At 47.1% G+C, this 16510-nt stretch overlaps 1 protein-coding gene and 1 non-coding gene across 2 annotated transcripts in view; both read left to right on the plus strand.

Annotated features, from left to right (window-relative positions):
* Positions 1-16510, plus strand: part of LOC140460045 (uncharacterized) — a 911064-nt gene that overhangs the window by 301174 nt on the left and 593380 nt on the right. The gene's annotated exons all lie outside the window — the stretch shown is intronic.
* On the plus strand, positions 9908-9981 carry trnan-guu (transfer RNA asparagine (anticodon GUU)). Its single transcript has one exon. It is a non-coding gene; the product is annotated as a tRNA-Asn (tRNA).

The raw sequence follows: 16510 nt of genomic DNA on the forward strand, positions 1-16510 counted from the left end.
CCCTCTCACCCTAAACCTATGCCCTCTCGTTCTGGACTCCCCGAACCCAGAGAAAAACCTTTGCCTATTTATTCTATCCATGCCCCTCATAATTTTGTAAACCTCTATAAGGTCACCCCTCAGTCTCTGATGCGCCAGGGAAAACAGCCCCAGCCTGTTCAGCCTCTCCCTCTCGCTCAGATCCCCCAACCCTCAACATCCTTGTAAATCTTTTCTGAACCCTTTCAAGTTTCACGACATCTTTCCAATTGGAAGGAGACCAGAATTGCACGCAATATTCCAACAACGGCCTAACCAATGTCCTGTACAGCCGCAACATGACCGCCCAAATGCTGTACTCAATACACTGACCAATAAAGGAAAGCATACCAAACGCCTTCTTCACTATCCTATCTACCTGCGACTCCAATGTTCAGGAGCTATGAACCTGCACTCCAAGGTCTCTTTGTTCAGCAACACTCCCTAGGAGCTTATGATTAATTGTAGAAGTCCTGCTAAGATTTGCTTTCCCAAAATGCAGCACCTCACATTTATCTGAATTAAACTCCATCTGCCACTTCTCAGCTCCTTGGCCCATCTGCTCCAGATCCTGTTGCAATCTGAGGTAACCCTCTTTGCTGTCCACGACACCTCCAATTTTGGTGTCATCTGAAAACTTACTAACAGTCCCTTTTATGGTCGCATCCAAATCATTTACGTAAATGACAAAAGGTAGAGGGCCTAGCACTGATCATTGTGGCACTCCACTGGTCACAGGCCTCCAGCCGGAAAAACTGCCCTCCACCACCACCCTCTGCCTTCTACCTTTGAGCCAGTTCTGTATCCAAATGGCTAGTTCTCCCTGAGATCTAACCTTGCTAATCAATCTCCCATGGGGAACCTTGTCGAACGCCTTACTGAAGTCCATATAGATCACATCTACTGCTCTGCCCTCATCAATCTTCTTTGTTACTTCTTCAAAAAACTCAATCAAGTTTCTGAGACATGAATTCCAATGCACAAAGCCATGTTGACTATCCCGAATCAGTTCTTGCCTTTCCAAATACATGTACATCCTGCCCTTCAGGACTCCCTCCAACAACTTGGCCACCACCGTGGTCAGGCTCACCGGTCTATGGTTCCCTGGACTGTCTTTACTGCCCTTCTTAAACAGTGGCACCACATTTGCCAACCTCCAGTCTTCCGGCACCTCACCTGTGACTATTGATGATACAAATAACTCAGCAAGAGGCCCAGCAATCACTTCTCTCGATTCCCACAGGGTTCTTGGTTACACCTGATCAGGTCCTGGGGATTTATCCATCTTTAACCGTTTCAAGACATCCAGCACTTCTTCCTCTGTAATCTGAACTTTTTGCAAGGTGTCACCATCTATTACCCTTCAGTCTATATCTTCCATATCCTTGTCCACAGTAAATACTGATGCAAAGTATTCATTTAGTATGTCCCCCATTTTTTGTGGCTCCACACAAAGACCGCCTTTCTGATCTTTGACGGGCCCTATTCTCTGAGTAGAAAGTGAGGACTGCAAATACTGGAGATCAGAGCTGAAATTGTGTTGCTGGAAAGGCGCAGCAGGTCAGGAAGCATCCAAGCAACAGGAGAATCGACGTTTCGGGCATAAGCCCTTCTTCAGGATGCATAGTTGGGCCACAACCAAGGATAGGCTGTAAGAGTGAATGAGTGAATAAAAGAAAAGTCCCACCTCGCCCATGAGGAGAAAGTGAGAACTACAGATGCTGGAGATCAGAGTCGAGAGTGTGGTGTTGAAAAAGCACAGCAGGTCAGGCAGCATCCAAGGAGCAGGGGAGTCAACGTTTCAGACATCAGCCCTTCACCTTGCCCTCTCTAGTGTGTGTTGTGAAACTGCTTAACTGCTTAATCATTTCTAGTGGCCGAGCAGAGGCTAATAACAAGTTTGGAACACACGAGAATGACCTCAGCTGAAACCTTGGATTCATGTCTCACTACAGGAGAACCAGCTCCACAATACACACAAACCCTATCTCTCTCTCTAAATCTGTCTCTCTCTCTCTCTCTCTTCTCTCTCATACACACACACACACACATACACACACACAAGTCCTCACACGGTCGTGCAGACCCTCTCTGATAGACAGGGGTCTCTCTCAGACACACATGGATACACCCCTCACACTCTCATCCATGCACACACCTTCTCACACAATTATACACCATTACACGCACACTTTACCCAGCATGCACACACACACAGACACACTCAGACGCTCTGTCTAATGAATGCACTCACACATAGAAGTCTTTGGGGTGAATTGCATTTGCAGGATTGTATGTTTGGAAATAGAAAAAGTCTGACTCAAGACTGTGATACAGAACGACTCTAAACTCACAGCTTTCATGCGTTATCTGAACTCAGGTGTCACCTCCCTTTATAAAACATTAAGTTACCTGGAGAATATTACAAAAAGAAAATCTGGGATTTACAGATTAATGAACCGAAATCTGGAACCCATTTTAAAAGGTGAAAGACTTAACAGGTTTCTTCAATGTATCAGTGGGTGTGGACCCACTGGTGGGTCAGCAGTGCAGCTGACTGAGTGAACCCCTTCCGTACATGGGGCACGTGAATGGCTTCTCTCACTTGTGGACCCACTCGTGCGTCTCCAGTTGGCTGATCCGAATGAAGCCCTTCCTGCACACCGAGCAGGTGAATGGCCTCTCCCCGCTGTGATTACGTCTGTGGGTTTCCAACACGGATGGGGAAGGGAATCCTTTCCCTCAGTCCCCACATTTCCACAGTTTCCCATTGGGGGAGCTTTCCTTGTGTTGGTCTGGGTTTGAAATTACAATCAGAACGGGGACATAGTCTATCCCCACTGTCAGGGATGAGACTTTGATACCCCCAAGCTGAGTAAATCGTGTAAAGCACTTTTCACAGTCAGCGCACTGAATCTCCCTCACTCGGTGTCTCAGTATTCTTCCTGCCGCACCAGTGTCCAAAATCTCTCAAGCAAACAAAAGCAACCATGTCTTCTTGATTGGAATGGCTGCTGATATTCAAGTCCCAATGAATCAAGCGGCTCTGTCAGAAGTTGATGTATCATTTGTTTTCAGATTTCTTTCGGCACGTCTTCCTGCAAAAAAAAGTCACAAAATAAGTGGTCATTGTCAGTATACTTAAACGAACATAACATAGGTGACAGTTCCTGTAGTTTGCCAGATGCCTGCTGATCACATAATACCCAACACACAGAAACCTGAAATCCCTCATGCAGCCAGATAGGCTTAGGTGTGTTTAGAGGAAAACTTCATTCAAATATAATCGAATCTTAAACTAAATACGTGTACATATATATATATCAATATGCCAATCCTGTCAATGCGGATCAGTTCCAAGCGAAACTACACATTTAATTGTGAACATGAGGAAAAAAGCAATCATTTTCCAGGGTGCAAACTGCATACGTGCTAAACTGAGGGAATACACAAGGAAAAGACCTAAAAGAGAGATAGAAAGTATTTGAGCACCTTTGCAGAATCTGCTCCCTCTCTGGATTCTCTCCAGTTGCTTCAAGTAAACCTCCCTGGGGGTCAGGCAGCCCTGCATCGGGAAGCACTGGGATGGTCAACTACGACCAGTTTACATGGAGAACACATCTCCACATGAAACAGCCTCGAGGCAAATTTCCCTTCCTTCCACAAAGTTCAAGACCCCTCAAAGCGAAATTCCCCAGGTAAGTTTGGAAGAATTTCTTCCAGGTGTTCACTAATCATTTCTATGAGCACTTTGTTAAAGTTTGAATATTGCGAGTTTTGAAAATTAGTGATTCTGAGCGAAATCACAGTTCGAAAAACAGAATGTGGGAATTTAGACAGAGTTTATTTTTGCACATCGACGATATGTCTGCACAACAGCATATGACACGACAGCAGTGAAGATCTTCTGACCTCATTCTCAAACGTGCCTGCCACACGCCAGATGAAAACCTGAATACTTCTGTGGAAAAACTGCCGAGCAATGCAAGAGAATGGCACAACGCGTGCGTGTTGGAACCAGAACCCAAAGGAGAGACCATTCTCTCCTATTCATTCAACGTCGTCTTTAGCAGCTTTCCCGTATAATGGCGCTCTGTTCTGCACGTTGCCTCCGCTTCCCAAAAAAGCTTCGACATAAATATTTCACAATGATATACTGGCCCAATGTGTACAGTTAAGGTGACAACCTCTGAGTGGTCTCCTGTTCTCTGTATCCTATGTTGAGGAGGGCAATGCTTGTCACTGGCGATTCTGGTGTCAGAGAAAAGTTTCGAAACAGTGGAGGGAGCCCGGTTCCTGGGGACGAGACAAACAGCAGCAGGGAGACAGAATGAGAAGCAGCTGTTCTGGAAACTCTTTGTCACTTGCAATTCTTAGAACAATGTCAAATGTATTTCACACTGAGCAAGTCTCAGCTGGCTCAAGAGGAGTGTGGTGGATGAGGAATGAATCGCTGTTTGGCTTGTTGGTCTAGGGGCATGATCCCAGGTAGAGTCTTTAACAGTGCAGACTTGTATGCGGTCCTGGATTCACATCCCAGACGAGGCTGCGTCGCTTAACTTGATTTGGGCAAAAATGCCCCATTAATTTTCTCAAAAAGCACCGTCGTGAAACGAGGTTGGGCTGCCACGAATACGAATGAGGCAGAAAACAGGGAAGTGAAATGGTTGGAGATCGCGTTGAACAGGTTGAAGTGAGTGGTGCGGTGTTTGCGGAATGTCAGCAATAAAGGTAAATTGAAATATTGGGCCAGCTCTCCTCGGAGAACCGAAGTTTTCCAAGTCAGTAGAGGCCGAGAAACAGGAAATAATGCTGTGACAATGCTCCCATGCCTGAAATGATCTATAGTGATTCGGCAGAGATTTAAAGTCACGAGGACGAGCGAATGCAGTTGACGAGGTAGCAGCAAATGTGCAGGTAAAGAGCTGCTTCACCTGGAAGGATATCCAGGAGGGAGCAGGTAAATTGTGCTTCTGAGTGAAATCACGGTTCGTAAAAACAGAATGTGGCAATTTAGACAGAGTTAATATTTGTTCGTCGCCGATATGTCTGCCGGTGCGCGATGGGAGCATAACCCGGAAGGGAAACCATCTTCCCTATTCACTCAATGTCGAGTTTAGCAGCTTTCCCGTATAACGGCGCACTGTTGTGCACCTCGCCTTCTCATCTGCTTCCCAAAAAACTTCGACGTAAATATTGATACACAGGCCCAGTATGCAGAGTTGAGATGCCACACCCGTGGAGGTCTGCGGGGTCTTCTCCTGTTCTCTGTACCCTATGTTGAGGAGGGCAATACTTGTCACTGGTCACTCCGGTGTCAGAGAAAAGTTTAGACAGAAAACGGGTTAATCTTCTGACAGTAGAGAGGGCCCGGTTCCTGGGGACAGGCAAACGGCAGCAGAGAGACAGAATGAGAAGCAGCTGTTCATACAGTCATAGAGATGTACAGCATGGAAACAGACCCTTCGGTCCAACCCGTCCATGCCGACCAGATATCCCACCCCAATCTAGTCCCACCTCCCAGCACCCGGCCCATATACCTCCAAACCCTTCCTATTCATATATCCATCCAAACGCCTCTTAAATGTTGCAATTGTACCAGTCTCCGCCACTTTCTCTGGCAGCTCATTCCATACACGCACCACCCTCTGCGTGAAAAAGTTGCCCCTTAGATCTCTTTTATAGCTTTCTCCTCTCACCCTAAACCTATGCCCTCTAGTTCTTGACTCCCCGACCCCAGGGAAAACGCTTTGCCTATTTATCCTATCCATGCCCCTCATAATTTTATAAACCTCCATAAAGTCACCCTTCAACCTCCGACGTTCCAGAGAAAACAGCCCCAGCCTGTTCAATGTCAACTGGACTTTCCTCTGAGCAAGACTCAGCTGGTTCAAGAGGTAGGGTGGGGTCAGGGGCGCCAGCGCGCTAGCCGTGTGGCTCGTTGGTGTCGGGGTGTGGTTTTTGCTTTGGGTGTTCATTGACGCAGGCGTTCGAGAGATCCCGGGTTCAAATCCCAGAGGAGCCCGCGTTTCATGACTTGTGCGAAAGTGCTGTTTAATTTCCTCAAAAAGCACCTTCGTAAAACGAGGTTGGGCTCCCTGGAGGACCAATGGGGCAGATAGCAGGGAAGTGAAATGATTGGAGATAGCGTTGAAGAGGTTGACGTGAGTGGTGCAGTGTTTGAGGGATGTCAGCGATGAGGGTCGATTGGAAATTTGGGAGAGCTCTCTTCGGAGTACAGAAGTTTGAAATCTGGCCCGATTGAAGCTTTTCAAGTCATGCAAAGTCTAGACAGAGAAAGTAATGTCGTCAAAATGTTCCCACGTCTGAAAGGATCGGCAACGATTCGGCAGAGTTTAAAAGTCATGAGGAAAAGAAACAAAAGTGGCATTACGAAGAACGCTTTTGTAAAGGGAGTGGTTGGGGTCAGTAAATCCCAAACTGACAAAGATGCAGATTCATTACACGCAAACGGCAAGACTTGGCCAAACGATACACGGAGTCAACGGGCTCCTTTCGTGATTTGAAACGTAAGGAGTCGACGTTATGGAGCCATTTGAGATTCACACATGCAGCTTTCGGATCTCGAGTCAGACGCGCTACCGTTGCGCCACAAGCTCACACATGCCCTGACGCTGAAGCTGTGCGCTTTTAATGGGGTCAGGAAAATGTTCCCCAAACGGAAATCTTCTCCACAAAGGGGTTTCTGAATTGAATGAATGTCTCACGTAAGGGACTGCGTGTGGTGAGAAGCCGAGACCAAAAGAGAAACTCGGTAGGTTTGACAGTACCTGTCAGAGAAAACAAAATTCTGAAATGTTGTCGCTGATTCTCTTTCCACAGACGTTGCCTGACCTTGTCAGTTTCTCCTGCAATTTCTAGTTTTGTTTTTTACTGAAAGTTCATTTCATCTTTTGGGATGAAACAACTGGAGTCGCCGTATGCAGATATATAACCCTTTCGAATCACTGTGACGTGATTGGAGTCAAACAAACTCTGCGATGATTCTCTCTTTCTCAGCTCCACAGGCAGACAGACCTGGGAAGTCAAGCTGTCAGTGTGGTACTGAATCGTGGGCCGAGTGGTTGATGCGATGGACTTGAAATCCATTGCGGCTTCCCCACGCAGGTGTGAACCCTGCCGAGTACAAAATGAGAAGTGTCGTCGAAAAGAAAGGGAGTTTGCTCTCCGGCTTCTTCTTTAAGATTCAAATCAGTGGAGGGGGGAAAATATTTCACTCAAATTGGGACTGGTGGGAATGTGCAACCCACTGCCTGTTCAGGTGGAACAAGCAGATACCCTCAGAGCTTCTTTGGAGGCTATGAGCAAAGTGTTTGGAAATGAGACTAGAAGACTGACGAGCTTGAAATCGTGATCGAAATGAAGCAGGCACCTGTGGACAAAGGCGTTTCCTTTGCCAGTGAAAGATATTGCTTCACAAAGTTGGGCCTGTGGAAGGGAATCAGTGACGGTGATTATCTTTGGTTGTTCACCTTGTGAATGTTCCCATTGCTGCGCATGTCCGTGTTGGCGTCAGAACTCTGCAGCATGGTGGCGTTAGATGCGCACAGGGCCTGGCGCACCAAACTCCACCTACCTGTTTGAAATGCAGCTCACAGCTTGTTCACACACCTCAATTAATCTTTCTCATTGTTCTGAAGCCGGCGTACGGTTTGAATTCCCGACCTGCGGGAATGAGAATCCTTACACTGTCTCGCGTCAGTAAATGTCCCTGAGAACATCTGAGTCAACTCACAGCGCAGTCAGATGAGGGGAAGCTGAAATAGCCCCACACGCTGTTCACGGGCACATTTTATTCTCCCCAACTCAACGCCTCAACCACTGCGGCTCCTGGCAGTGGAAAAGAAACAATCACCAAAACCCCGTCTAAGCTCTGTGAATCTTCAGAAAATCAGCAAACGTTCATCCCTTCGGATTTTCTATCCTAGGCTGACAGCGATGGGTTTTGTCACTCTTTTGTAGGACATTGCAAGTGGATGTTTTGCAGAAAAGCACCACAATGCCATCTGATTAATCAGGACCTGGATGTTTTCGGTCTTTGAATGTCAGTGTTGTGCTGCAGAACTTTGTTGTTGCCAGTTTCTAATACTTATCTTCCCAGTTCCCTGTATCACTTGTCGAAAATGTTTAATTTGTGTCTTGTAATCCTTTCACTGTCTGCTAATGAGGATAGTGTTTCCATGTTTTACCTAAATTATCTTGACCTTGCATACCTCAAGCCTCAAGCTAATTTCACGAGAAACACTCTCCAGTTCAAAAGCCAACTGGTAATAATGGTTCTGTTCCTTGTCACGTGTCCAATTTCAGATCGATGTTGTTAATGTCCCTTATAATCCTTCATATCCAGGTTTCGCTCACAGGGCTAGAACAGACCTGTCACCAAATACATTGACCAATCTACGTTCATCCTATCGATTGTATTCGCATCATCAACACTTCTCATCAAAATAACTCGAGAGACTTTCATCACAATTTTCTGTGAACAGTTCTACATTAGCTTTGCTGAATGAACCCCAAATTTCTTGAAGTGGCTCCTTATTTTCGGCCCTGATTATTAATCTCTCTACGCATGGGAATGGATCCTTCCCAGCCGCTCTATCTCTCATCAATGTGTTTAGTTCAATTCGATCTCCCATCAGCCTCCTCTGTCCTGATCAAATCCAGGGGAACAGGAACCGTTGGGGCTATGGCGCGGACAGGACAATCCCAATACTCACCTTTCCTGTTATAACTATTCCATGAGAAAGTTTAGACCACAACTTTGGGCGTGTAATTGTGGCCGAACACTTAAGGTGTTGGCGTAGAGATCATTTGGGGCTCCCCCGCCCCCGGGTGGTAACCTGCTGGCTATGCTTTCTTCACTGGCGATTTTAAATAACTTCCTGTTGGTTGCATTATCGCTCAAACTTCACAAAACCCGTCTCAATAAAGACCCGTTTTCTCATGTCTGGGAATTGATTGCCATGCAGGAAACTCGGGTTCTGAACAAACAACGTATCAGACTCACAACGTCAGCTCTGTTTACCTTTCCACATATGCTGCTCGACCTGTTGGCTTTCTGCAGTATTCTCTGTGTTTATTAGGCACAAGTGCTGCTGTTCATTCAAGAACTTCAATCCCTGTCCTCTGGTAACTGACTCTGGTCAGTGGCAATTGGTTCTTCTGATCATTAAACTGCCCATTCCCACCGCTTCTTCTCCCATCATGACCAACAGCCCCAGGAAATCTCCAGTTATCCTTCTTTGCTCCAAAGCGAACATTCTCCACCTTGGGAATGTCTCCCCAAAATGGAAATTCCTCATCCCTGGACATGAGGCAAGGCGTACAATTGGGAAGAGATTTTGGCAAAATATTGTCAGTTAGGAAATGGAAAAATGTTCAAATGTTCATGAAGCAAAACAGAAATCCCAGTCTCCAGCTTTGTGAACCTTTAGAAACACTTTGGGAAGCGGATTTAGAGGGGAATGAAAGATGACATGTCCGATTGAGCAGAGACAGTCCAGACACCGTCCCCTTGTTGAAGAGGCCGGGTGGTTGACTCTGATGTTCTCAGCACATGAACTGATCTGAGACATTGAAAGAATTGTCGTTCCTGCACATCAGGAATTCAAACCCCTTCTCCCCTGCGAGCCAAGGAGAGAACTCGGGAACAGGCAAAACACTGAAAGGCGCGAAGGGCGCCGGCCCCGGAGTAAGAAAGCTAGTTCCTCGTGACATGGATGTGTCTGCAGACTGTCCCCGGTATCTCCACAACACATCTCCCAGGCTTGATTATGGAAAAGAAAAATGATAGACGACAATTGTAATTCCTGGCGGGGAGGCTGAATTATAAAATCACTAAGCAATGGTGCAGCGTCCGAACGGGCCTGTCTCTGTGGCGCAATTGGTCAGCGCGTTCGGCTGTTAACCGAAAGGTTGGTGGTTCGAGTCCACCCAGGGGCGGTGTGTTCGCTGCCCGTCTTTGGCTTCGAAGCTGTGCGCTTTTAATGTGGTCAGGAAAATGTTCCCCAAGCGGAATTCTTCTCCATAAAGGGGTTTCGGAATTGAATTCCTGTCTCACGTAAGGGACTGCGTATGCTGAGAAGACCAGACCAAAAGAGAAACTCGGCAGGTTTGACAGTACTTGTCGGTGAGAACAGAATTTTGAAATGTTGCCTCTGATTCTCTTTCCACAGATGTTGCCTGACCTGCTGAGTTCCTCCTGCAATTTCTAACTGAAAGTTCATTTCATCTTTTGGGGTGAAACACCTAAATATCTGCAAACACCATGCGCCGATATTTAACCCTTTCGAATCACTGTGAAGTGATTGGATTCAAACAAACTCTGCGATGATTCACTCTTTCTCAGCTCCACCGGCAGACAGACCTGGGAAGTCAAGCTGTCAGTGTGGTTCTGTATTCGTGGGCCGAGTGGTTAATGCGATGGACTTGAAATCCATTGCGGTTTCCCCACGCAGGTGTGAACCCTGCCGAGTACAAAATGAGAAATGTCGTCGAAAAGAAAGGGAGCTTGCTCCCCGGCTTCTTCTTTAAGATTCAAATCAGTGGAGGGGGAAAAATATTTCACTCACATTGGGACTGGTGGGAATCTGCAACCCACTGCCTGTTCGGGTGGAACAAGCAGATACCCGCAGAGCTTCTTTTGAGGCTATGAGCAAAGTGTTTGGAAATGAGACGAGAACAGTGAGGTGCTTGAAATCGTGATCGAAATGAAGCAGGCACCTGAGGACAAGGGTGTTTCCTTTGCCAGTGAAAGATACTGCTTCACAAAGTTGGGCCTGTGGAAGGGAATCAGTGACGGTGATTATCTTTGGTTGTTCACCTTGTGAATGAACCCATTGCTGCGCATGTCCGTGTTAACGTCAGAACTCTGCAGCATGGTGGCGTTAGATACGCACAGGGCCGGGACGCAATGGATGATGCATCTGACTCCACCTACCTGTTTGAAATGCAGCTCACAGCTTCTTCACACACCCCAATTAATCTTCTCATTGTCCTGAAGCCGGCACACGGTTTGAATTCCCGATCTGCGGGAATGAGAATCCTTTCACTGTCTCGCGTCAGTAAATGTCCCTGAGAACATCGGAGTCAACTCACAGCGCAGTCAGATGAGGGGAAGCTGAAATAGCCCCACATGCTGCTCACGGGCACATTTTATTCTCCCCAACTCAACGCCTCAACCACTGCGGCTCCTGGGAGTGGAAAAGAAACAATCACCAAAACCCAGTCTAAGCTCTGTGAATCTTCAGAAAATCAGCAAACGTTCATCCCTTCGGATTTTCTATCCTGGGCTGACAGGGATGGGTTTTGTCACTCTTTTGTAGGACTTTGCAAGTGGATGTTTTGCAAAAAAGCACCACAATGCAATCTGATTAATCAGGACCTGGATGTTTTCGGTCTTTGAATGTAAGTGTTGTGCTCCAGAACTTTGCTGTTCACAGTTTATAATACTTATCTTCCCAGTCCCCTGTATCACTTGTCGAAAATGTTTAATTTGTGTCGTGTAATCCTTTCACTGTCTGCTAATGAGGATAGCGTTTCCGTGTTTTACCTAAATTATCTTGACCTTGCATACCTCAAGCCTCAAGCGAATTTCACGAGAAACCTTCTCCAGTTCAAAAGCCAACTGTTCATGATGGCTCTGTTTCTTGTCATGTGTCCAATTTCAGATCGATGTTGTTAATGTCCATTCTACTCCTTCAGATCCAGGTTTCGCTCACAGGGCTAGAACAGAACTGTCACCAAATACATTTACCAATCTACGTTCATCCTATCGATTGTATTCGCGTCATCAACGCTTCTCATCAAAATAACTCGAGAGACTTTCATCACAATTTTCTGTGAACAGTTCTCCATTAGCTTTGCTGAATGAACCCCAAATTTCTTGAAATGGCTCCTTATTTTCGGCCCTGATTATTAATCTCTCTACGCATGGGAATGGATCCTTCCCAGCCGCTCTATCTCTCATCAATGTGTTTAGTTCAATTCGATCTCCCATCAGCCTCCTCTGTCCTGATCAAATCCAGGGGAACAGGAAACGTTGGGGCTATGGCGCGGACAGGACAATCCCAATCCTCACCTTTCCTGTTAGAACTATTCCATGAGAAAGTTTAGAGCACAACTTTGGGCGTGTAGTTGTGGCCGAACACTTAAGGTGTTGGCGTAGAGATCCTTTGGGGCTCCCCGCCCAGGGTGGTAACCTGCTGGCTATGCTTTCTTCGCTGGCGATTTTAAATGACTTCCTGTTGATTGCATTATCGCTCAAACTTCACAAAACCCGTCTCAATAAAGACCCGTTTTCTCATGTCTGGGAATTGATTGCCATGCAGGAAACTCGGGTTCTGAACAAACAACGTGCCAGACTCACAACGTCAGCTCTGTTTCCCTTTCCACATATGCTGCTCGACCTGTTGGCTTTCTGCAGTATTCTCTGTCTTTATTAGGCACAAGTGCTGCTTTTCATTAAAGAACTTCAATCCCTGTCCTCAGGTAACTGACTCTGGTCAGTGGCAATTGGTTCTTCTGATCATTAATCTGCCCATTCCCACCGCTTCTTCTCCCATCATTACCAACAGCCCCAGGAAATCTCCAGTTATCCTTCTTTGCTCCAAAGCGAACATTCTCCACCTTGGGACTGTCTCCCCAAAATGGAAATTCCTCATCCCAGGAAACGAAGCATGGCGTATATTTGGGGAGAGATTTTGGTAAAATATTATCAGTTAGGAAATGGAAAAATGTTCATGAAGCAAAACAGAAATCCCAGTCTCCAGCTTTGTGAACCTTTAGAAACACTTTGGGAAGCGGATTTAGAGGAGAATGAAAGATGACCTGTCCGATTGAGCAGAGACAGTCCAGACACCGTCCCCTTATTGCAGAGGCCGGGAGGTTGACTCTGATGTTCTCGGCCCATGAACCAATCTGAGACATTGAAAGAATTGTCGTTCCTGCACATCAGGAATTCAAACCCCTTCTCCCCTCCGAGCCAATGAGAGAACTCGGGAACGGGCAAAACACTGAAAGGCGCGAAGGGCGACGGCCCCGGAGTAAGAAAGCTAGTTCCTCGTGACATGGATGTGTCTGCAGAGAGTGGGATCAGACTGTCCCCAGTGTCTCCACAGTAAATGTCCCAGGCTTTATTTGTGAAAATTAAGACTGATAGACCACAATTGTAATTCGAGGCGGGGCAGGCTGAATTTTGAATTCACTAATAGCCTCCCTTAAGGGATGGTCTTTTGTCATTGCTTGTCTCTGTGGTGCAACTGATCGGCGCATTCTCCTGTTAACGGGGAAGTTGGTGGTTCGAAGCCCACGCAGGGGCGCTGTGTTCACTGCTCCCCCTTGCCTTGGGTTGTGTGCTTTTAATGGGGTCAGAGAAACAATTTCCAGAACAGCTGCTTCTCATTCTGTCTCCCTGTTTCCGTTTGTCCCGTCTCCAGGAACCGGGCCCTCTCTACTGGCAGAAAATTGGGCCCTTCTGTTTCGAAACTTTTCTCTGAGACCTGAGTGACCAGTGACGAGTATTGCCCTCCTCAACAGAGAACAGGAGAAGACCACGCAGACCTCCACATGTGTGTTATCTCAAATGCGCACATATGGCCAGTATATCAATGCGAAATATTTATGTCGAAGTGTTTTGGGAAGCAGATGAGTAGGCGAGGTGCAGAACAGTGCGCCGTTATACAGGAAAGCTGCTAAAGAGGACATTGAGAGAATAGGAGAGATGGTTTCCCTTCTGGGTAATGCTCCCATCACGCACCCGCAGACATATCGCCGACGCGCAAATATAAACTCTGTCTAAATTCCCACATTCTGTTTTTTCGAACTGTGATTTCGCTCAAAAGCACATAATTTCAACACTCGCAAAATTCAAACTTTAACAAATTGCTCATAGATGTACTTTGCGAACACCTGGAAAAAGTTTTTCCAAACGTACCTGGGGAATTTCGGTCTGAGGGCTCTTGAACTTTAAGTAGAAGGACTGGAAGTTTGCCTCGAGGCTGCGGAATGTGGCGATGTGTTCCCCATGTTAACTGGTAGTGGTTGGCCATCTCAGTGCTTCCCGATGCAGGGCTGCCCCGACCCACAGGGAGGTTTCTTTGATAAACTGTCCCGGGGCTTCCAGCCGCACCGTGACGTCATAGGGCGAGCCCCCGGTGATGGCCTGCAGCTGCTGTGACGCAATAATGATACTGGCCCCGGAACATGAATACAAATTAGTTCGTGAGTCACGTGGTACTGAATCATTGGATGGAATGTTCTTTCAATTTCACGGATTTATATATGAGAGGAGGTAAGTGGGCAGGGCTTACACCTCGGATCCGCTCTTCCTTCACTCTCAACACCCCACACCCACCTCCCATTGTCCCAAGGCAATTTCCCCTGTAACCGCCGAATGTGTAACACCTGCCCATTTACCTGCTCCCTCCTGAATATCACAGGGCTCGAACATACCCGCCAGGTGAAGCAGCACTTTACCTGCACATTTGCCACAACCTAGTCTACTGCATTCGCTGCTCACAGTGTGGTTTCCCCAAAGTAGCATGAAGCATAAACTGGGTGACTGTTTCGCAGAACATCTCAATTCTGCCCGCAAAAAAAATGGCCTTGAGCTTCTGGTTGCCCGCCACTTTTACACGCCACCCTGTGCCCTGGCCAGCATCTCTGTCTCAGACATGCAAAGCTCAGCTCCAAATGGAAGAACAACGCCTCATTTTCCACTTGAAGACCTACAGCCCCCCTGTCTTCAATATCGAGTTCCATGACTTTAGGGCCAGAAATCCGCCATGTCCTATTCTCTCCTATTCACGTAACGTCGTCTTTAGCAGCTTACCCGTCTAAGGGCGCTCTGTTCTGCATCTCGCCTTCTCATCTGCTTCCCAAAAAACTCAACATAAATATTTCTCATTGATATACTGGCCCCATGTGCACAGTTGAGGTGACATACTCGTGGAGGTCTGCGTGGTCTTCTCCTGTTCTCTGTTGAGGAGGGCAAAGCTTGTGGTCATGTTCAGATGCGCAGATTTACACGGAAAAGGGAAGAGAATGATACGAATTGAGACACGCGTTTACTTACAGTGTAGAACCAGCAGAGCGAAGGTGGGCCGCATGGCCTCCGTCTACGCTGTGCCACACGTTATGATTCAGAGTTAAATCACAGTTCGACCAACAGAATGTGGGAATTAAGAAAACAGTTTATATTTACACAGCCTCCATACGTCTGCGCAACAGCATATTACACGACAGCAGCGGAGGTCTTTGACATCAGGCTCGAACGTGCATGCCACACGCCAGACGAAAGGCTGAAGGGACCTGTGGAAAACACTCCGTGTGGGAAAGTACAGTAGCGCAGCGGGAGGGTGCTGGGTTCATGTCCCTCGATCGAAACTATCGTCTGCTATTGCTTCCCTTTGTAACGGGATTCTGTTCTATATCTTGCCTTTACCTCTGCTTCCCAAATCTTCGAGTATCTGAGCTGAATATGTCACTAAACACTGGCCCTATTTACACAATTGTGGGCAAGTGCTTGTGGAGATTGGAGTTGTTTCCCGCTGGTCTGCTCTGAACTGAATCCTAACACCTCTTCTCTGAAATGGGAATGAGCTGGTGAAGTTGAAACAATTCGAATTCGAATCCCTACAGTGTGGAAACAGGCCCTCCTGCTCAACAAGTCCTTATCAACCCTCCGAAGAGTAACCCACCCAGACCCGACATTTACTTCTGACAGATGCGCCTAACCTACCGACCTCTGGGCACTATGGGGCAGTTTAGCATGGTCAGTCCACCTAACCTGCACATCTGTCGACTGTGGAAGGAAACCAGAGCACCGCAGGAAACCCACGCAGACACGGGGAGATTGAACAAACTCCACACAAACAAGCCGCACACGGGTAGGATCGAATTCAGGTCCCGTTATGAGACAGCAGTGTTAACCACTGAGCCGCAAAGCCACATTATTTGCGGTCGTATTCATTCCCTGCAATAATTCCCCACTCCGGTTCAGACAGGAATGACAGGACGATCAGCATTTCGAAATCAGCATCACCACACAGACACAGTTCCCATGATGAGGACACATATCACCGATTGGGAATCATCTCGGAGAGATACAAGTGACAGAGAGTCACATGGAAATGATGGACTGAACGGCTTCAGGCTGCGGCGGAATGACGTCACGCGTTGATGCCGTCCCTCTCCCTGTCTCTGGGACAGAGCGGCTGAGGGAGAAACAATGGCTCATTTTCAACTTCATCTGGGACAGTTGGGGCTCAGATGTTCACTGCTGCTCGTTCGCAGCAAAGAAACTGACGCCAGTGTTAGGAAAGTCTTTCTGCAGGATTGCTGTGTGAAGACGAATTCTGAACACCAAGCAAGCTGAACACAAATACACTCATATGAATTTACCTGAGGGAACAGTTTCCGGTGTCCATTTCTCTCTCTCCCACCATCACAGCATCTTTCTGTTTCTTTGATT

This window comes from Chiloscyllium punctatum, chromosome 36 (genome assembly GCF_047496795.1).
Source record: "Chiloscyllium punctatum isolate Juve2018m chromosome 36, sChiPun1.3, whole genome shotgun sequence".
NCBI lineage: Eukaryota > Metazoa > Chordata > Chondrichthyes > Orectolobiformes > Hemiscylliidae > Chiloscyllium > Chiloscyllium punctatum.